We start from the raw sequence: 22,828 nt of genomic DNA on the forward strand, positions 1-22,828 counted from the left end.
CGCATACAGGCTCCATGTCCTCCCCTGCACAAGCTGCAAAACAGGGAGGCAGTGGGCAAACACCCTACGGAGAGTGGCTGCCTGGGCTGCCCCAGAGGCTCTATCCTCTTCCCCTGTAGACAGTGGCAGTCCCATGGCAAAGCTCCCCAGTTCCAGTCTGGATGGGCCTTCTGCCCATCCTGGGAGGCCCCAGCTTCTCCAGCTGCAGCTGCAATGTGCTGGAAATTGGTCCCCAGCCAACAGCTTTCTGCTGGCTTGCTCATTCCACTGTGGCCCTGGCTGCCAGCCCCACTGCCCCGCTGGCACTGGGCTAGGAGCCACGGTGCCAACACTGGCACTGGGGCTGAGGGAGCAGCAAGGACTTGGCAGGGCAGAGAAGCAGCAAAGAGTGATTGTCCTCACAGCTCAGCTCATCGGGTCGAGCCTGGGTCCTCCCCTCTGCCTCAGGCACAAGGGCTTTAAGAGCACATGGCACTATCTTAAACAAAGAGCTAGAGATGAGGTGTACAGGTGTCCCGCTGCCCAAACCAGTGGAAATACAGGTGGTGTGGATAAAACAAGAATAAAGAAGTAACAGTTCTGATTTGTAAGAGCTAAAGAAATACCTCTGAGGTCTTAAACTTAGCACTATAGTAGCTTTAGCCTTAGACACATGCATTTTTATTTACTGATCATGTTACATCAGTCATTATCAGTTCTGTTCATTTGCTATTTTTGCTTCTCTAATCACAATGCTGCAGTCCAAAGGGGGATGTAACATACCACTAAATTACATCAACCAGTGAATTCATAGCTAGTCAAAGGTTTTATTCCTTTCCTTAAAACAGGATTCTGTGGTTGTGAAACATTATTGTCTTCTTTCTACTCTCACCTTTCATATCAAATGTCATTCAGTGGGAACTAAATGTAAGAGAAAATGACATGCTTTGTAGCACTAGCTACAGATCCAAAGTAAAGAAATACTTCTTCCAAAGTTCCCATAGCATGGGATATTTTAAAAGCCATTAATTCTGATTCAGGTTATTTATCTGTTCTCCAGGTGCAGGCACTGGGGCTGGGTAACACACTCATGTTGCCCTTACAAATATCCCTGATTTCTCACACCACTGGGGCTGTGTCCATCCATCCTGGTGGTCCCAGGAGAAAGGGCCTGGTGACACCGTACTCCCTCTGAGGAGGCATGACCCTGGAAGGCACGTTCCTAGCAGACACCAGCACCCATTTGCCCAGTGGGACACCAGCACCCACTTGCCCAGTTCACACACACACACACACACACACACACACACATCTTTTGGCTTCCCTCTCTATCCCCCTTTGCAGTGTTTGCTCTGGTGTAAGACATTATCATCAAATGAAGGAATGGGGAGGGGATGTGACAAATCTGCAGGCTAAGTGATTTCTTAAGTTTTGCTGTCTGGCAGAGAAATCCACTGTGAAAGTGTGCACATCCTATGTAGTGACCGTCTCCAGCAGAGATGGAAAAGGTATTAGGAGAGAAGTCTGGTGCAAAGCTACACATTTAACATGGAATCCTTTCCCACATAAAATTCCTCCCCCTGCTCTCATGAAAGTCACTGGAAATTGCACCTTTGATTTCAACAACAGCTGCAGATCACAGAATTGTAGAGCCATAGAATTGTTTTTCTTGGAAAAGACCTTCCAACCATGAACCTAACACTGCCAAGTCCCTTGCTAAACTATGTCCCTGAGCACCTCATCTACATGTCTTTTAAATACCTCCAGGCATCAGGCTTAAAGACAGGGAGGGAAAAGTAACTCCCAGATTAGCTGGGGAATTTTTTTCACATGTAACCCCTTCAATATCTTTCCAAATCTCACCCTATGGGCCAGAGACAAGGTTTACTGAAAACAAGGAAATTATCTCCATGGGCTTGAGATGTACCACACATTAGGTGGTTCTTATTCACTCTTTCTAATTGAGAGATTTTTCTTGGGAAACATTTATGACTTGATCTCACAGCATGATGCAAAGATGGACAAGCTGCTGCATGTTTGCAAAGCCCCTTTATGGACATGAGGTTCTGTATGGAAGACCCACATCATGTTACCTCAGTCAGCCAAAAACCTCAGAACTAACCAGTGAAGGAGCCTCTAAGTGGGCTCTCCAGAATTCACAGTTTAAGAATCTAAGTGTTTAAACCCATGATTTAATTTCAAAGAAGAAACTTAGCTTTCAGAGTACAAAGCATTTGTGTCTCTCAGTGCTGCCACAACCAGTTATTTTAAGGACATGTGGAGACAGGATGAATAAAGATTTCAGGACTTAGCTCTTCAACATGATTTAATTAATTTGTTTACTTTTCAGAAAAGTTCCTAACCTGAACATACCTATGCTTACCTGACCTGTTTCCGTGTAAAGTTCAGTTGCACAGACATTGATCTTCTCAAAATTTACAGATTCTCAAATTTTTGTTCTGTTTTGCTGCATTTTTTTACATACTAAGTACTATACCTTCAAATCTACTTCACCATCAACCACTCTAATAAAGGCCGTATGTATGTCTGTATGAGTTGTAGCACTCCCTTTACTTCCCCATGCTATAAACAATTTCATTCCCATAACAGCTAAAGAAGGTGTTGAGACAGCTGTCCAAAATTATGGCTTTGCACTCCAGCAAGTGGCAACTTGGGGCTTCCCCAAAGGGGAACTTGGTCCTGGATCGAAGCAAATGCACCTACCTATGCAAAGCAGCCAGAGCTACAGCCACACACTTGCACACTTTTATATAATGCAGAATACTTGTCTGCCTAGGGAAATATTAGCAGTGGGATGAAGCAATATGACACAGCAGTTTTGCTGGCATCAGTTTCTCGAGGGAAAAATATACCCCAGCAAAGGGTGAGTGCAGAGGATAAAGCTGTCATCCTGCTGAGGACAATAGCAGAGATCCCACCAACCTCCTTGGGGCCAGCATCTCACTCAGGAGTCTTGCATTTGTGCAAGAGGCAGTGCAGACTGCAAGGTAATCTGGCCTGGCAACCTGGGCCTGCCATGAGACAGGAATTTCTCACTAGGATGGTATCCATCCAGTCTCTGTTAACACAGAAGCCCAAACAATTGAAAAGTGGACCAGGGGCAGCAGTTTTGGCTAGATGTATTCTCAAAGAGCTGTCATTTTGCATGGTTAGGTGTTAACTCATACCCAGATTTACTTAAAATAGAAGAAGCATTGTAGAAGATTCAGGCCTAGCATCAACACAACCACTTATTTAGGTGGCTTGTCCACTTCCCCCCCACCCCCCGCAATCTTGTATTAAAAAAAATTATATACCACTCCGCTTATAAAAACCCAATAAATTTATGTCATTTAATTGCTTACCTTCCTTCATAATGAATACTCAAGGTATGGGCATAATCTCAGTCAAAAGGAATTATATTTCTTCATCTTTTTAGAATAAAGTTATTACAGAAAAATGATGAAGCATGCAAAGCTGAACATAGTTAAAATTACTGATTTTTTCTATGTTCCAATTTACTAGGAAATAAAACATTAATTGTGCGGGGAGAAGACCGCAAATGAAATAAATCTCTTTCCTTTATTAGTTAAAGTCAGCTAAATCTTCACATCCACCATCTCCTTTCACTTTGAGAGGGATAAACAAGTACAGAATTTCATACAACTCTGTTCTTTGTGCCAATGTCATGCATCCCAGGACTGGGAAGGTGATGGTGTGAGACAACTGCCTGGCCAATAATCTCAGAAAGATGCTGGAAAAGACAGTTTCCCACAAGCATCAGCTGGCTGGATTTGAAAATGTATTCATAGAATCATAGAATCACAGAATCATGGAATTGGCTGGGTTGGAAGGGACCTCTGAGATCATTGAGTCCAACCCTTGATCCACCACCCCTGCGGTTACCAGACCATGGCACTGAGTGCCACATCCAGTCTCTTTTTAAATATCTCCAGTGACGGAGAATCCACTACTTCCCTGAGCAGCCCATTCCACGTCTTACTATGGCAGAATGCAAGTGTACAGATACTTCCTTATTCTGGAAAAATAACATCTAGACATTGCGGGGAGAGGAGACAAGGTTTTGAAAAAAAACACCAAACTCTCAGAATTTCAACATCTTAATTAACTGCAATGAGACGTAGGGATCTCAACAGGTATCCTCCTGCACTAACTTGCTTTGTGAGGGTTTGTGGTTAGTTGGGAGTAAGGAAAACGCACGTCTCGCTTACTTTCAAAAACTACCAAGGTGTCGGCGGCCAGGCAGCAGGCGCTGTGTCCTCTGCTCCAGCAGTGACAGATCCTGCGGGAAGACAGCGAGTCTCTGCAGAAGCGGCTCGGATTGCAACGCAGCTGGGTCGCGCTGAAAACAAAACCAAAAACGTGTCAGCAACCGGTGAGAAACACTTCGCACGGAAGGGTGAGGTGGGAGAAAAAAAAAAAGCAAGCCTCTCCTTCGAGCCGGAATCGAACCAGCGACCTAAGGATTACCGCAAAGCTGCGCCTCTACAGTCCTCCGCTCTACCAGCTGAGCTATCGAAGGGAGCTGCTTGGCAGCACTCCCTCTCACTCTAAGAAGGCAGCAAGGCTGCCAAGGCAGCTGAGTGCTTCACCCGGCCCCAGGATGGGCGCGGGGCGGGACAAGGGCGTGCGACAGCGGGGGAAAGGCAGAGGCCAGGCCAGTTCGGTTCGGTTTTTTTACCTCTCCGTGGCGGAGGAGAGAAAACGCGGCACTAAAAAGCGAGCCAGGCAGGAGTCGAACCTACAATCTTCTGATCCGTAGTCAGACGCGTTATCCATTGCGCCACTGGCCCCGCACGCGACCATCCCGCCAGCCGCCGCCCACTCGGCCAACCCCTCACCCCCGGCGGACCCGCGCCGCGCATGCGCAGCTTCCCTGCGGGCTGTGTCCTGCACAGTGCGCATGCTCACAGCTCGCTGCGGCAGGTGGGGCGGGCGCCGGGCGGGCCGCAGACCGGGTCCCTTCGATAGCTCAGCTGGTAGAGCGGAGGACTGTAGAGGCACTGCCCCGCGGGAATCCTTAGGTCGCTGGTTCGATTCCGGCTCGAAGGAGACGTTCGCTTTTATGCACCCCCCATTGGAAATTGCCCTTTTGGCCCTTCGCCGAGGACGGAACCGCTCCCGTCCCTCTGTCTCCCTCCCGTTCCATCCCTTCGGGAACCACAACCCCGGGGCGGGCGTTTGCGCAGGGCCAGGGCACGGTGTGCCTGCAGCGCCCCCCTGCCGGCGGGGCGGGACGCAGTATGGCGGGGTGAAGGAGGCGGGGCAGCGCCTTGGGGAACGGGGAAGCGAGGAAGGGCTGGTGCCTGGGTCAGTATCCCAAACCTGTCGATTTCATACCTTTCTGGCACGGAGCTGTTTTTCCAGCCGTTGCACACTCGCGTGTGGATGGGGTTTTCACTTGAGCTCATGGTCTAACACCACTTACCCCTCCCGGAACACGCTTGTGTTGTTGTGTCTCCAAAGCAACGCTGGCAGTGGTAGGGAGGGTAAAGCAACATCCGAGCTGGAACTTTTCAATCCACCTAAACACGCATCTCTTCAGCTGCAGTGATTGTGCCAACAAGTTAACTGAACTAATCCAACAATAAATTACATGGAAAAAAGTCCTTTAGGCCCGAGGAGAGGAGCAATGTGGTCATCACTGGCCTGACACAGTTAGTCTTATGAATGACATCACAAAAGACCACTGTGACGTCTCTGAAGAAAGCTAAGCAACACAGCTGTGGTGAAGGCTCCTATCTTCATGGCAATTGTCCATTAACCTTGACAAGTGAGAGCTCACCTCTACTGTGCAGTGAATAAAAAAACCTGCACATAACTTTTTTGGGGGAAAAATAATCAGTGTATCTAAAGGGTAAGCAGTGTGTGAGGAGCAGCTCACAGTCAGGAGAGGTGAGGAAGGCATCCCCAGTGAGTGGATTTGAGACGGCTCCACAGTTTTGAAGTCGCCACAACCTGTGGATTCAGTGCAAGCTTAGTATGAAAAGTGGTTTGTGACTACACAGCAGAGTCAGCTCATTAGTGCTGCTCTCATGTGGAGCATCCTCGGTGCTGCTGTCCGTGCATGGCGCTGGCGGTCACAACACAAGGGTGTCCAGACAGGCAAGAGGTGGCACAAGGAAACGTCCTCCCTCTGCCTCATGCGAAGTCCTGAAAACCCTATTTTCCCCTTTTTATGCTCACGATCATGTAACAGTTATCAGGAGTCACGTCTAGAAGACTTTCTGGAGAACGCATAAACATGAAGGGTGACTTTAAAACGAGACGAGGGCACCATACTCGACAAATTTCTGCCAGCGTGATGGTGTCTCGCCGCCCACCCCATGACGCCCGCTGGGGAGACGCAGAGCGCAGCACGGTTGGGTCGAGAGAGAAAACGAAGCGGCGACGAGAGGCGGATCAAGGGGCTAAAAAATGCGACCGAGCCAGGCAGGAGTCGAACCTACAATCTTCTGATCCGTAGTCAGACGCGTTATCCATTGCGCCACTGGCCCCGCACATTCAGTCTCAGGGAGCCACCTCCCCCTCAGGGAGTCCCTTTACTTTGGCGGGCACACGATGCGCATGCGCGGATCGCCCCCCGACAGCTCCCCTCGCAATGCGCATGCTCAAACCCGTTGCCGCCATCTTGGACAGCCGTGGGGCGACGGCGATTGGGTCCCTTCGATAGCTCAGCTGGTAGAGCGGAGGACTGTAGTGGCGCTGCCCGGCGGTTATCCTTAGGTCGCTGGTTCGATTCCGGCTCGAAGGAGACGTTCGCTTTTGCAGTCTCCCCTCACGGGAAATTTCTTTTTTGGGGCTTCGGCGCCCGCCTCTCACCTTCTCTCCTCCTCTCTCCCGGCGCACTCCCCCCGGTGGGTGTGCGCCGAAGGTTGACGGCGTTTCGCTGCCGACACTTGGGTGCCCGCTGGCAGCCCGGAGAGGGGCAGAGAGGGGGTTATGGAGGCCCTGATGCCCAGGTAGAAGCTTCTGCTCTTTTTGGGGAAAAATAAATACTGTGGAAAAGGTGACAGTCCTGCAGTAGGCTTTGAAATCCATGTTGCAGCCCTGCTTTTGGAATAGCTTGGTTATTTTTATACTGGGTGTTACCCTATGCGAGGCCAAAAAATATTAGATGCTTTTTGCTCAGTCTTTTCTAGTTTTATTAGGTCTTCTTTTTCCAGACTGATCTGATTCTCTGGACAGGCTCTCCTCATTTTGTCTTGTGTTTTACATGATGCCAGATAATCCTTGCTGATTTTGCTTTATATGATGCTAGATAATCCTTAGGGATGAGGGCTGTAAGCATCCTGGCTGGTGGAAGTAGATCCAAGCGTTCTATGGTATCTTGACTTGAGGTGATGGGCATGCTGTTTGGTCCTGACTTTTGGTTGTGCCATAAAGGGGTACACAGGGTGATCAAGAAGCCCTGGGAGAAGGCATAGAAGTCCTTTAAACAGAAATTACATTGCCTTAGAATCATAGGATTTTCAGGGTTCTATGGGACCTTTAAGATAATTCAGTTCCAACCACCCTTCCATGGGCAGGGACACCTCCCACCAGATCAGGTTGCTCAGAGCCCTGTCCAGCCTGGTCTGAAAAACTTCCAGGGATGTGGCTTCCACCACCTCTCTGGGCAACCTGTTCCAGTGTCTCACCACCCTCATGGTGAAGAACTTACATCCTAACTTCCAAACTAAATCTACCTTCCTCTAGTTTGAATCCATTCCCCCTGGTCCTATCATTCCCTGACATCCTAAAAAGTCCCTCACCAGCTTTCTTGTAGGCCCCTTCAGATACTGGAAGGCTGCAATAAGGTCTCCTTGGAGCCTTCTCCTCTCCAGACTGAATAACCCCAACTCTCTCAGTCTGTCTTCATAGGAGAGGTGCTCCAGCCCTATGATCAACCTCGTGGCCCTTCTCTGGACACACTCCAGCACATCCATACATCCATGTCCCTCCTGTAAAAGGGGCTCCAGAACTGGATGCAGGACTCCAGGTGGGGTCTCACGAGAGCAGAGCAGAGGGGGAGAATCACTTCCCTGACCTGCTGGCCATGCTTCTCTTGATACAGCCAAGGATGTGGTCAGCTTTCTGGGCTGCAAGTGTACACTGGCAGATCATGCTGAGCTTCTCATCCAGCAGCCCTCCCAAGTCCTTTTCCTCAGGGCTGCTCTCAAGCCACTCACTGCCCAGCCTGTATCAGTGCTTGAGATTGCCTTGACCCACATGGAGGACCTTGCACTTGCTCTTGTTGAACTTCATGAGGTTGGCATGGGCCCACCTCTCCAGCCTGTCAAAGTCCCCCTGGATGGCATCCCTTCCCTCCAGGCTTGCTTAGGATGTAATAAGTAACAGGGCGAGCATTCATACTCTGGTTTGGGGGTTTTTTTCCCTATTTGCTCTTCTGTTTTTTTTCCAACTTCTCCTTTTCCCTTCACATCTTCATTTTCATCACAGGTGCTACGTGGTTTTCAGAAAAACACTCTTGGCAGTGACTCCTGGCTTGGAGTGAGTAAATGTGTCTGAAAGCAGCCAAGTCTGTCTGTGTAGCAGGGGGGAAATGGAAGTTTTCTCCTTCAAAAGAATCTAGAATGAATTTTCTCTATGTGAGTGGTTTTCTGTCTGGGGTAGATTCCAGATATGAGAGCAAGGAAAACCCACTATCTGTGGGAATACAGCACAAACAAAATTATCAAAAGGGAAACAGATTCATGAAGCTCAGCAGGAGTCAGACCTGAAAGCTTCTGCTCTGTAGTTCCATGCTTCATGCATTATGTTCCTGACCCCAGCTACCTCTCTGTTAATTAGTTAATTTCTCTGCATGCATGTAGATACACACCTTCACCAGTGACCTTTTCTCCTTCTCCTTCCAGCATGATGCAATGCATCCCTCTCATGAATTTCTTGTGTCAAGAGAAATCCAGTCATGCCTGGAAGGGAACAGGGGCACCCCAGTGAGGAAACACATCCATTTCCTTAGGTGTCCACTGCCCGTACTTGTTTGCACATACCAGCAATCATATCTGAATCCACAGTCCAAAGCTCATCCCTGTGCCTCACCTTGGTGTGGAGTAGGGCATAGAATCCATTTATGATCCAAAGATGAAAAGTTGGGCAAAAGATGCCCAACCCTGTCAGTGTTTAAGAGGTGCTTGGACAATACCCTTAACAGCACACTTCAAGCTCAGGTCAGCCCCAGAGTAGTCAGGCAGTTGGACAGATCATCCCTTTAGATCCCTTCGAACTGAACTATTCCATTCTGTTTTATCCCTCTGGAGGAGAGACTATCTCCTTTCCCCCTTCATCTCCAAGAATTTTTTCTCTCCCACCCACCCAGAAATTACTGATATACATGCATTTCTGTGTCACAGTGTGTTACCCATAAGTGAAAAGAAGGAAGGATAAAAAAAAAAAAAAAGGATAAAACTACATCAGAATGAAAGCTAGGAAAGAAAGAAAAGAAAGAAAAAAGGCAAAAAGAAAGAGGAAAAGGGAAAGAGAAAAAGGCAAAGAAAAGGGAAGGGAAAGGAAAGGAAAAGAAAGGAAAGGAAAGGAAAAAGGAAAGGAAAGGAAAGGAAAAAGGAAAGAAAAGGAGAGGAAAGGAGAAAGGAATGAAAGGTAAAAGGAAAGAAAAAGGAAAGGGAAGGAGAAAGGAAAGGATCAAAACGAAATTTAGTTACCAGTCTCAGGACCTGCTATATAGCAACTTCTATATAATAGCCACTCTTCCTTTTGAACTGTGGCAGTGTTACATTAATGTAATTGCTTGGCTCAGCTTTCCACTGTTCTGGGACATGCTTAGGTATTTAAATGTACCAAATGCTTTTTACAACAATAAGCCTACTCAGTGCTTGGATGATAGTGTAAGTCACTAAAACACTTAATTTAGGAGCAAAATATTGGTGACTGGTCACCTTTGAGTGCTTATTTCTGCATCTGGTCTCCTGCAAGGGCAACTAAGCTGTGTGTATGTATCATATTCAATCATTTGAATCACTTAATAACTAAAGATGCCAGAGTTAATAAAAAACCTGCTCATAAGAGTTTTCACTCTGCTACACTGGGTCACTAAAGTGAGGTGGGCAGGCAAACAGATGGATCAGTGGTTGTTAAGTGGCCAGATGGATACAGGGGGAGGACGTACGCTCCAACAAAAAGAGTTTTTCAGCTCCTGCATTTTAAGAAAAGGTTTGTTTGCATTTCAAGCAAAAGCTGTCTTTTCTGGAGAAATGGGAAATGGAGTAAATCTCAGGGGAGCTGAGAGAATCAGGCTAAAAATTTTCTGACTGCCTGGAGGATTTCAAAGGAGATGGTGAAAGTGTTCCCACATGACAAAGTGCTTGCTGATGGATGCAGTTTGAAGTATGTGACATGTGCACAGACAAGATGTCTTGGTGATCACATAGGTGGGAAACCACTGGAAATGAGAGAGCATATTTCCTGATTTTAGTATTATTAGTATATTAGTATTAGTATGTAGTCTGTATATAGTATCACTAGTATTATTTCTTGACTTAGGTATCCTTGCCAGTCTTAAATAATGTAAGCACATCTAATTGTACCCACTCTTCACCTGGCTTGAGTTAAGCAGGATTTCAGTCACCAGTCCTATCCAGTTATCACTCAGCTAACAGCAGCTCTCTCAACTAAAGTCCTGGGTACCTAGACATGGTTTCTATCTCTTCAGCACCTTCCCCAGAGCAGCCAAACCTGCCCTGTTTCAGCAGAAGCCAGATGACTGAGCACTCACTGGGACCAGCCAAGTCAGAGCAGAAAACTGGAAGAAACTAAGAATAAACTCAGGTGGTGGAGGTTTACAGAGGAGTTGGGAAAGACCTATGGAATTAGCATATTTTTTTTTTTTTAGAAAAGAAAGAAATAAATATTTTGGAAGTGGAGTGGACTCAGATAAAGTAAAATTTACTTGCGAGCCAGGCAGGAGTCGAACCTACAATCTTCTGATCCGTAGTCAGACGCGTTATCCATTGCGCCACTGGCCCCATGTTAATAGGCTTTTTTTCATGTAATTTCTGCTATTGAGACCACGTGGGAGGGGGGAATTTTAAAGGTCATCTGGTTTAACCACCCCGCAGTGAACAGGGATACCTTTAACTATGTAGGGTTGCCCAAAGCCTTATCAAGTCCAACCATGAAAGTCTCCACAGACAGGGCCTCCACCGCCTCAGTGGGCAACCTGTTCCAGTATCTCACCACACTCATAATAAAGAATTTCTTAATGTCTAATCTAAATCTACACTGCTCTAGTTTAAGACCATTGCTTCTTGTCCTATTGCTACACAGCCTGTAGAGTCCCTTTCCAGCTTTCCTGTAGGCCCCTTCACACACCACAAGGCAGCTATAAGGTCTTCCCAGAGCCTTCTCCTCTCCAAACTGAACAACCTCTCTCAGCCTGTCTTCCCAGGACGGGTGTTGTAGCCCTCACATCATTCTTGTGGCCCTCCTCTGGACCAGCTCCAATAGGTCCGTGTGCTTCTTGTGTTGAGGGCTCCAGAGCTGGGGACAGTACTCAAGGTGAAGTCTCACCAGAGCAGAGTAGAGGGGCAGAATCACCTCTCTTGATTTGCTGGGCGTGTGTCTTTTGGTGCCGTCTGGGATGCAACTGGCCCTCCGGGTTGCAAACATGTATTGTGGAAGAATGGAACAGGTTGCTCAGAGGGGTAGTTGAGGCCTCATCCCTGAAGATATTCAAGGTGAGGCTTGACAAGGCTCTGAGCAACCACATCTAGTTGAGATGTCCCTGGTTACTGCAGGGATGTTGGACTAGATGACCTTTAGAGGTCCCCTCAAACCCTAATTATGATTCTATGATTCCATGATTGTTGGTTCATGTCCAGCTTTTCATCCACCAGCATCCCCAGGTCCCTTTCCACAGGGCTGGTCTCTATCACACCATCCCACAGCCTGTATTGATAATGAAGATTGCCCCTACCCAGGTGCAGTACCATGTGCTTGGCCTTGTTGAACCTCATGAGGGTCACATGGGTCCAGTTCTCCAGCTTGTCCAGGTCCTTCTGAATGATATCTCGTCCCTCTGGCATGTTGACTGCACTAGCCACTTGGTGTCAACTCCAAACTTGCTGAGGGTGCACTCCATCCCACTGTCTGTACCACTGATGAAAATACTGAACAGCACTGTGCCAAGTACAGACCCCTAAGGGACACCATTTGTCACCCATTTCCAGCTGGACATTGAGCCATTGACCACTACCCTCTGGATGTGACCATCCAGCCAATTCCTTATCCACCAAATAGTCCACCCATCAAATCCATATTTTTCCAACTCAGAGAGAAGGATGTTGTGGGGAACCATGTCAAAGACCTTGCAAAAGTCCAGATGCTTATTATGTGCAGGGGTTGGAACTGGACTGGAGTGATTTACACAGGGATCAGGGAGAAAGGACAAAGGAACACCCTTCCCTTGAGTCACAAGCTTTAAAGTGGATCCCCTTGCTTTCTAAACTTCACCTCAGAGAGGAGTCTGGATCTCTGCCATCTGGAGATCTGGAGATCTCTGGAGATCTGGAGGAGAGTGCAGCTGGATCAACTCCTCATCCCAGACTTGATCCATGGTTTATGGCTGAGAAGTTTAGGTGTAGTGATTTCGGTGTAGCACTGTAGCATGTAATGATGGGTCTGGTGTGGTTTGGAATATCAGCAGTCTGAGATTGATTTGCACTATTATAACCAATAACAAAATTAGATTATATGATTTCCCAGCAACACTTAATTAATAGCAGCTCTTTATTAATCAATAATCCACAACTGGTTATAATCAAACACAGTGATTCAGCCAAAGATTTAACAAAACTTTCTAAATTGCTTACACAGAGAGAAGTATAGATGGTAACTTATGTTGTTAATAAATATTGACACCTAAAGATCTTCAAACTGCATGAAAAGAAGTTGTAGCAGAATACCCTTCCAACTGGCCCCCACGAGACTGAATTATAGTAAAATACCCACTGTAATTCAATCTTTTTTTTCAGCAAAATGAAAAGTAGTGAACCATCACTCCTTTTCCTTCAGATAAGTGTACTTCTTTTGTGATGAATGAGGTAGCAGTCTGCTACAATCCCAGAGATCTCCAAAGGGGCTCATTTCGGGGTTGATATTTATAGGATCACAAGATTAATGACTTTGGTCAGTATTTTTCCATTGTGCCCCCAGTTTGTGCCAGGTGATATCTGGCAACTTACAGGGTGGGCTGAGCAGCCTGGGTCTCAAGCACTTTTCCCAGATGGCAGCTCCAGGTGCTGTTAGGGAGTGCCTGATCACCCCAAATCACTGAATTCAACTCACTGCTCCAGCAGGCAAGGTTGGAAAGGGACAAATTGTCTCAGCCCACCACATTTGCTATTGAAACACCAGCACCAAGCCCCTGTAACAAAAGCAAGAACAATGTTGGCTGGTGCTGCTGTCGTAGTGCATCCCAATGGTGGGGATCTGCATAACCACACCTGGGCCTCAAGAGTTGGGCCTCTGATGCTGCTCCCATCCCTAATCTTTGCTGTGCTCTTGTTCTCGAGGAGGGGAAACTGAAATTCTCCAGCAGTGGGTGGAGGTGGTGCAGCAGAGATTCCCTTTTTCCACTGGCATCTGGGTCCAAGCTCCGTATCTGATGTTGCTCCACTTTGCAACTACAAGCTGGGAACAAGTCACATCGTGTCACCTACTGCAGTATCTATGCCAACAGAAAAACATCGTAATATCATCCATTTCCCAAATGCTGAGAGTTGTGTCATGCCCCTTTGCTCATAAACTCTGTTTCCCCAAACCACAGCAAGCAGCCCCCAGGGCCAGCAGAGCCTGTTTGCTCCCATGCTGTTTGGAGGAGGAATCCCAGCTGCTGGGAGGAGGAGGTGGGATCGCTCAAGCTTCCACGATGCTGTAGCTGAAGAGCCTTGTCTCTCCACCCTACACTTGGTCTTGCCCCCACAGAATAACCCAGAGCAGACAGACAAGGCCTGCAGGGATGGGACAGGCTGTGTCCTGGGGGCAGAGCTGATCCATTCAGGGGGATAAGGGAGCTCTGAAGCCACCAAGAGGGCAAGAGCACCTTGTCTTCACAATAACCCCCCCTCCACTGTCACACTGGTATGTTTCCCATTAAGATGTGCCTGACTCATGTCTGCATGTTGGTTCCTGCTACAGCCTCTGAATTACTCTTGGTCTGTACCCCATATTTTCTTCCTGCAGCTCGGGTTTCAGAGGCAGAAAAATGCTCTTTAGACCACCAAGATGGGCTTTGCCTTTGAGTGCACACGAAGCATTAAATTGGTGCTTTAGGAAGGAGAAGAGTGTCCCAGTGGCTGTGGTCTTGGTCATTTGGAATGCTCTGCAAAGGCCACAACATCCCAGAATTTGTTTTCTAGTTTTTCCTTGTCAATTAGATGCAAAGTAAGTTTTGCTTTTCCAGGGAGAACCAGGGAACAACGCACAGATTTAGAACATTTTGGATTCAGTCTCCGGACTTCTTGGTGATGCTTGCTGCCTGCTTTTCCGAGCCCTTTGCTGACCTTAGAGCAGCCAAACGTATTGGCCCGTCACTGATAATAACCTGGCCGCCAGTGAGCTGCTGGGTTCCTTCTGGTGATAGCCTTTGATTGCTGTTTGATTTCTGACCTGACACTTGCCCATTTAGGCTTTCATGAACAGGTCTGTACCAGAGAAAGCCTGACTACTGCAAACAAACTGCTTATTTAACCCTAGCTTCATTATCTAAACAAACAAACAAAAAAAGGTAGCCAGCACTGAGCATTAGGGAGCATTAAAAAAAAAACAAAACAATGAGAGAAAGAAAAACAAATAATCTTCTTTCCATTCCATAAAATCAGGATGGGATTCACATAATCTGCTGCCAGGGAAAATGCCAGGAGCTGCTGGAGACAGGCATTAACCACCAAAGCCTTACCTGAACAGGCATTGCTACTGTATTGCCCTCAGCAGCAGTGAATTGGCCAGACAATTGTGATGAGTGATGGGGTTTGGCTTGACTTACTTGTGAGCAGTCCTTCAATTTATGGACCATCTTGTGGGGTACTGAAGGTGTTATTTTCTGGAAAACAAAGACATTGAGGGTGAAGTTTGAAAGTTTAGCAGCATCTTGCTCCGAAGTAATGAGATGTCACTTCTCCTCCCCACTTCTCCGCTGTGCTCAGCTATGAAATTTGCCTTGTCTATGGTTTGGTAGTCTGTGGACACTTTCAGCACCTTGATAACCCAGCAAAGAAGTGGGTAATTTTCTAAACACTTGGTGAGGTGAATGAGCTCCACTGGTGCAACAGAGGGGACTGAGCCTTGCAGCCATGGCAAGCACAAGGAAGCTGAGAGGCACAAGATGCTCCACCTTGCTGGCCAGAGCAGCTCAGCTACCTGCAGTGGCTTGTCAAACTGCAGCCCAAAAGAGGAGGGTCATGCTGAGACAATGAACCAGAAGACATGGAGAGGGAGAAAGGTATGAGAAGAGGAGAAGGTTTCCAGTAGGTGAGAGGTAAAGCTATTGTTTGCCTTCACAAGCACCTTGCTTTCAGTCTCTTATTTCCATCCTCTCATCATTTTCATTTACTCTGGTTTTTGCAGGTGCTAGTAAGGTGGGCAGTGAAGATGAGCCCAAATTCTTCCTGGTTGCCTCAGGCCAGTGCAGAGAGTGAAGGACAGAGAGGAGCAGCTCCTTCATAAGAAGAGACTTGCAAATAGCTCCTCATTCACAGACTGTATTTTTGGTTTTTCCCATTAATTAGTCTTGAAAAACCACAAAGTGAATTAGAGGGGTGAGTGTATCCAAATAGCTGGTGGGTGTATAACAACAAGACTACTGTAATTGCAAACAGGTGTTTGCAGGGGTGGAAATAGTGCCTTTTGCTAGTTGGGCAGCTTGGACTTGCACCTATCCCTGCATCTGTCAGCCAGACAGATGATCCACTGCGTGCTGGGCCAGGCAGTATAGAGGGCTCCCATGTGTTTGCTCAGAGATCCCAGGGATGTAACCCCTGCTGCTATGGTGGGACAAAGCACAGTGTTAGAAAAGGGTAGTTTCTCAGGTTTCCATGCACTTCTAACAGAACTGCACTAAGCAAACACAGCAACTCTGTTTTCACTACACTGCATGCAAGAACAGCTGTGTTGTGGTGCCCTGCAATTTGGAAAGCAGGTCCCAGAGAGGAAGGCCCTGCTCTAACTCAGGACAAGGCTGAAGTCAAGAATAATAGTTTGAGGGGAAACCTTGGCTGACCAGGGAATCATCCTCGTGCCCAGACAAAGCTGGAACCAGATCTGGGAAATCAGGGTAGTGGCCCCAGGCACTCAGGGGGTGATGAATAGGAGCTGGAAACAAGAGGAGCTGATGCAAAGGCATGGGCAGGTAGGGAAGGATGGTTACACCTCATAGTATGCCAAGCCTACCTTTGGTGGGTGGCTGCTCCTAACTTCTTTTGATAGCTCTCCTGGCAGTGATGCAGGCTACAAATATATGTAGCTTTTTGCTAGCAGTAAATTGCTGGTTCAGTTTGGGCTGGTGAGGGGTTCTCCCTCTTTCTCCTAGCTCAAAACATGGTGCAGGACCATAAATCTTGGTTGCTCCCATCCCTAAAAGATACTTCTTCCCTCCTGGTTATTCTGGATCCAGTGAGGCCCTGCAGCTTAGGGAGGGTATTCAGTAATGTTTTGGATATTATGGAGAACAAGCTGGCAACCCAGTGTAAGGTGCCCCAAGCTTTACGTGTAGATTTACCACATCCTTTGGAAAGGAGCAAGTCATTAGTATCCAATTACAGTGAAATCATACTTAATTCAAGACAGGTTAAGACAAAAAGCAAATAAAAACATTCACTTACAGCTGCCAAGATAGATAAAATTATAAAAGAAGTAGGTGGAGAAATGAGAGAAAACCAGACTTCATTTACTGGCTTTGAAGATTAAATCAGCAAGGCCATTCCCTCATATCCAGGCATTTTGCCACAGGCTTTCCTGACACAGTGAGGAGCAGAGAGCCTATCTTCCCCCACACCTTAAACCTCAGGCTGTGTTGACCAAGAAGTATTTCCTCATGGGGAAACAAAGCACCTCTCATGTCTAATTTCCCCCTAAGCTCCCAAATTCTTCTTTACCAGGGAGGTCCACCACTTCAGCACAGAGTTCCTTCTATTTCTTCCCTGTCCAGGAGTTGTGCTGGCCCTTTCTCTTGGCAAAAATAAGAACAATTTAATTCCTCTAGCATTACCTGGCTAGTTAACAATACCTTGGCTCAAGTGCTAAGCTGGAGTGCTGTCATGGGAAAGGCACTGACTTGAATGCCACCATTTTCTTTTGTTCTTTTTTTTAAAAAAAAAGAAAACAAAAAAACACACCTTTTTATTCTTCTATGATGTAAACTTCTCTTCTTTATCCTGCCTTGCCATTCTTATTCTGTGGGTATAAGGCAATGTATGTGCCCTTAGTCAGCCTTGGTTTGGAGGGGATATTTTGGTTCAAGATGGTGCTGGGATCAGGGATGAGGGGAGCATTTTCTGCTCACCATAGCAAGGGCTGCTCTTTGGTTTCAAGGTCTTTTAAGGAGAGGGTGAGACAGTCCACTGCCCTCATGGTAGATGATAAAGGAGCTGAAAGATGATGTGGGAAGGATGGAAAACAGGCTGTTGTGGTGCCAACAAAGTGGAAGAGAAGGTGAGGTAATTGTGATGGGCTTGGGAAATCACTTTCGAAGGACTTGTTCAATGCAGAAGACATCCTGGCACTTACCACTGTGCATGCATGCAATCTCCTTTCTTATCCTGTTATTGTGTCTTTTCCCCTTTGCATCATGTTTGCCTCTGCAAACTTTCTCCTTCCAGTTTTATGGGGTGGCCTGGCATTGGGTAACACACAGAGATACCCATTTGCCTGCTGTCAGCACAGTTTCCTCCCTAAACTGGTAGGAAATGGCCCAGGTGCCTTCCTGGACCCCTGCACAACTCCTGCAGCACATGGATCAGGAGTGAGAACCACACCAGTCTGAAACCAGAGAGCAGAGACTCTGTCCCCACTGCCTCTCATACACTGGAGATGCTTCCCTGGGGAATGCTCACCAGCTGTAAAATGAGGGCAAGGATGAAAATGGGATCACCAAAATGGAAAAAGGTGGAGCTTCCTCACCTGCATGTTGGCCCCTTCAGATACTTTATTTCTGGTTTTGCAACCTGGTGCAACCTGTGAGTCAACGTAAAGAGCATTTCACATGGGAACACATTAAAAAGTCACCAGAGGAAGGATGGGAAAGTTGTCATCTTCTTCATGCCTGCCTGGCTGATTCCTGGCTTGATAAAGAGACATTTGTACTACTCTGGAAATGAACGATGGCTGACTTCAGTTTATGGGACTGAGCAACCAGTCTGGACACATTTCAGTTTAAAGACTGCAAAGAGCCCAAGAAATTTTCTATGAGACCTGACATATCAGGAGCACCCTAATGAATGCAACCTGAGCCATGATGTGCTGAGGAAGTTTTTAAGGAAACACTGTACCCTCTCAGGGTGATCACCTACACACCATCTGGTGACAGGTGAGAGGTCATGCTGATTTAGATGGCTAAGGGTAGGAGTCTTCTGGGCTTTTTTAAGTATTCCATAAATAAAATCTAGTTTGGATACATATCTATGGATTTGTCATGAATAAAATATTTTCTGTGAATTTTTTGCTTCATCTCTCCTGCACTGAGTGGGATTCCAGTGGCATTACATTCTGAAGGTTACAGTGAACTGTTACCCTGTGGCCCCTAATTCATGCCAGCCTCCTGGCAAGTTCTCCAGAGTGTTAAAGCACAGCAATAGCCATGCCTACCCTGTTTTGGCTGTGGGAGGGATGTCTCTGGTGAGTACCTCTGGTGGAGGCCAGGGATGGCAGAAGCATTCTTTGCTGTTTGGTGCAGAACAGAAGATTGTCTTCAGGCTTGACTCATGGTGTCTGTCAGACAAGAAGCCTTGTGATAAGCAAGATCCTTCCTCACCACCCCAAAACTCCCTTTTCTTTAAGCTGACGTTGGAACCAGTGAGTAAGGATTACTAAGAAATCACCTTAGGCCTCTACCCTGAGAGCTAAGCTATCAAAGGATGAGAGATGTGGTCCTGAAAGTGACTCCTGGAAGGATACCACAGCAGCCCCAGTCAGGGCAGCATGATGGCAAGTGGCAGACACATCACTCTGGGCTATGGGGATCCAAGACGTAAAAGGCACCATGAATACAAATTCCTGCACAAAGCAATGCTGCTGCAAAGCTACCTGATCATAAGGTGCTTCATAGCAATATAGAAGTAGCACCAAGGTTAGATAACTAGTAGCACTAGGTAGATAACTATTTGCAGCCTACTTGCACATAAATTTATTATCACCCCTCTCATGTTTGCATTAAGGTCTTTGGGATTATCAGCAGGAGCAGATGCATGCTGTGTATTGCTCCAACTTGTCACCTCCCGAGCTTTCCCTGAAATAAAGATTCCCTGCACACCTGCAATGGGGCATAGATGAGGGAGATCCAAAAAATAATGACACAAGTGACAGAAGGAGGCAAAACTTGCAACAAGCAGATCCACCAGAGAATTGAGTTTTTTGCACCACCTCTTTTTTCTTGCAGACCCCATGCAGTCAACTATGTGCAGTAAAAATCTGAGTGCTGTGATAACAGAAATGCACAGCAACTCTTGCCCTGATCCTCTGCTCTGTTTTGCCACCACATCCCAGCCCTCCCTGCACCCTGCACATGCCTCTCATCTCCGGCCACCTTGACTTCAGTGGTAGGACAAGAGAAGTCTGGTGTCACTGGCTCATGGCAGCACGCCTTCCTTCCCTCCCTTCCACACAGTGCTGGAGCAGCCTCCCTCCCTTCTGATGGCTGCAGTCACCAAGATTCACCCACTGGTCTGGGCACAGGTTGTGCTTGGCTGGGTGACATGGAGGCAGGGAAGAATCCCAGGGAATCTGGGAAGAAAGTACCAAATGTTTTGTTTTCTCCCCAGATCATGGTATCAGATCCCTATGATGCAGATTACTACTCATTCATGTTGCCCAGCCCTGACTGCAGGGGGTAGAACTTCATGGTGAGAGATGTGCATCCTCAGGCAGAGCAGTCAAAACGCAAATTCTACTGCAAAGCTGCCCCTTCAGTGGGAAGGGCAAAGCTTTTGAAGTGGCACTTGAATCCTGATTTGTTCTGTGGCCAAAGAACTTGCTGTCTGTACAAAGGACTTGCCCTTTCTTTCATCGCATCCCCTAAACTCAGCCAGAATAAGAAAGGCTGAGTCCTGGGAAACAACCTGATGGGAGAGGGAGACCCAGCACTGTGCATGGGGACATGGGCAGGCATGCTAGGGATGCTTTTTGAAGTTATATTTCAAAAATACTGACAGTCTGCTGCTTACTACAATGAGCACAATGTCACAGAGGATGGTATCCATAATCATAGCTTAAAGTGTGTTCATTCAACTCCTGCCTGGCTCTAGGGTGCTTCCAGCTGTTGTTCTTGCCAAAATCCACATCTCTCTCTCATGCATTGTGCTCCCCTAAGCTTGTATCAATCTTATGTGAGGGAGTGCAGGGAAGAACTTGACTGGAAAATGTCCAAAAGGCAATATTGCTCTCCTAATCTGACTTTCATAAGAAAAAAGTCACTGGCACTCAGAAATGAATAGTCATGCTGGTTTTGCTGTACATCTAAAGACCATTTATAGGGCAAAAAAAGACATGAAAGGAAAACAGAAGTCTGAAAAACAGCAGAGGATAAATACGTAAAGGACACAGCTCCAACCACTGCCACTTAAGCACATGCTCAACCACATTAGGTAATGCCTTGCTGTCTGAAAACCTTTCTGCCTCCACACCCAATATTTTTGTTTAACTATAGTACATTAAGTTTCAGCCCTTAATCTTCCAGCACTGAATCTCTATTCTGTCCTGGAGGAATGACCCCCAAGGTGGAGGGTAACATAACCTAGACCAACTTAGGGAGCTGGGACTGAGTCTCAGCACATCTCTGACACAGTTAAAAGTCACGAGCTGAATATGACCTTAAACCAGTCTCTCCTTTGAACTACAGACCTCAGCATTGTCTTGGGGAACAAAACTACCTGCACTCCTCTGCTCTGCCAGCAGAGCCACAAAGGGAACAAACTGAAATAGCTTAAAGAGTGGCTTCTGTCCAGGGAACCGAGGCTGGGGAGAAACTTGACACTGTGGCAGGGCTGTATCTCTGCGAAGTGATGAGCTGACACCAGCTGGGAAGCCTGAGCTGGATCTGTGCTGCAAATCACAAATCACTTCTCTCTTGAATATTACTGTCCTAATGACCAAGCTGGGGTTATGTCAGAGGGGGTTAAAGGGAGCATTATGGGCTTTTAAGGCCAGAGCAGAAATAATCTCTGTTCCCTGATCGAAATTCCTGCTGTTAAAACTATACAATTGCCTTTTTCTTAAATTCTGGTATGCTCAAGAGGCCCCCTTAGCACCGCCACTGCTGTGCCACCTGTGTCCAGCTCTGCTGTCACTCCTCTGCTGCTAAGCCAGCTCTGAATACCTGTGTTATTCCATAAAATGCAGGAACTCGGGGAGGATCTGTCATTGCTTCCTCTCTGATGGCAGGACAGCTGCTCAGTGATGGTTTTCAAACCATCCCATGGGATGCTGTGATTGCAAAGCTGAGGTGAAAGGATCAGGGCTGTGCTTGAAAAGTGGGAACTGTACTGAAACAGTAAAGAACTTGGTCACTTACTCTCCAAGAGAAAGCAGGATTCTCCCACTTTGCTAACTGGTTTTGTTTTATTTATATCACTTCTTCTTGATTTCTCATTCTCACTGCAGGGCATACTTGAGGGTGTGGAAAAAGCAAGCCTGTGCCTGTTATCTGTGAAGCTTGTCCCTAACCATGAAGAGGTACTATTTTTGGTAGGCAGTAGTGCAGGGCTATTTCTTCCTCACATGCAGTACTTCCTCCATGCAGTGTTTTGGACATACTTTTATTCCTTGCATGTGAAATACTCCTTCTAGCAGTAACGTGTTGAGGACATGAGGATTTGGGAACCTCTAGGCTTACAAAATTGCACATGACTCGGGGAGATGGAGGACCACCAGTCTCTGTTTGTTATCCCACAGCACTGGCAGACTGACTTTTCAAGCTCACTGATTTTGAGACTCTTGAGAATACAGAGAATTACCTTTTGGGGTTGTCCTGCCTCCCTGAATGGTACAGCCAGGCTGCCATTTCTCATCCTGATCTCAAGGCCTGTGAGGAAAGCAGGACTTTCTGTTTGAAGGACTTTCTGTTTCTCTGCCAGCTGACACTCAGGTTCATGCTGTCTTGCTGGCATTGCTGGAGCTCAGCAGAAAGCTACAGGACCCTCATCCTCCCAGGCAGGCAGCTGAGAGCCACAACACCATGGCTGAGTGTCCTGCCAGTGACAGAGCCAGAGCAAGAAGAGGTGACCCCCCCCAATGGAGTTTGTCCATGGACTCTCCTTGTTTCAAGCTCTTTTAATCCAAATCCCTGAGGTTTCTCTGATATAATCTATGTTGTTACTGCTGATGAATCTTGAACAGAAATTATAATCTAGTTAATCTGTCCTTTTAACACATATTTCTGTCTGCTGCAAACCATGGAAGCTCCTTAAGCATGAATAAGCTGAAGTCCTGTGCTCCTGAGCACATTTCATGTGCTCCCAGTGACTCGCCCTTAGAAATGCTTTGAGCTTCTTGCTGCTGTGATTTTGTATGTGTAAAAGGGCATTTTGCAATATATCCTTATCTCTTATCCTGGCTCTTGTTTTCCTGGAGATCTGAAAGCATCTCTCGGATTGTTTTTAGA

General features: G+C 46.9%; 6 non-coding genes across 6 annotated transcripts; 2 read left to right on the top strand and 4 right to left on the bottom strand.

The window, feature by feature from the left end:
• Positions 1-4,431: 4,431 nt before the first annotated feature.
• On the bottom strand, positions 4,432-4,522 carry TRNAY-GUA. The gene is given in 2 exon segments: positions 4,432-4,467; positions 4,486-4,522. It is a non-coding gene; the product is annotated as a tRNA-Tyr (tRNA).
• A 198-nt stretch (positions 4,523-4,720) lies between these two features.
• TRNAR-ACG lies at positions 4,721-4,793 on the bottom strand. The gene has a single exon. It is a non-coding gene; the product is annotated as a tRNA-Arg (tRNA).
• Positions 4,794-4,961: 168 nt separating this feature from the next.
• Positions 4,962-5,052, top strand: TRNAY-GUA. Its single transcript is given in 2 exon segments — positions 4,962-4,998; positions 5,017-5,052. It is a non-coding gene; the product is annotated as a tRNA-Tyr (tRNA).
• Positions 5,053-6,424: 1,372 nt separating this feature from the next.
• TRNAR-ACG lies at positions 6,425-6,497 on the bottom strand. Its single transcript has one exon. It is a non-coding gene; the product is annotated as a tRNA-Arg (tRNA).
• A 166-nt stretch (positions 6,498-6,663) lies between these two features.
• On the top strand, positions 6,664-6,754 carry TRNAY-GUA. The gene is given in 2 exon segments: positions 6,664-6,700; positions 6,719-6,754. It is a non-coding gene; the product is annotated as a tRNA-Tyr (tRNA).
• Positions 6,755-10,912: 4,158 nt separating this feature from the next.
• On the bottom strand, positions 10,913-10,985 carry TRNAR-ACG. Its single transcript has one exon. It is a non-coding gene; the product is annotated as a tRNA-Arg (tRNA).
• Between the last annotated feature and the right edge of the window lie 11,843 nt (positions 10,986-22,828).

The sequence above is a fragment of the Calypte anna genome, chromosome 2, assembly GCF_003957555.1.
Source record: "Calypte anna isolate BGI_N300 chromosome 2, bCalAnn1_v1.p, whole genome shotgun sequence".
In the NCBI taxonomy this organism is placed as follows: Eukaryota; Metazoa; Chordata; class Aves; order Apodiformes; family Trochilidae; genus Calypte; species Calypte anna.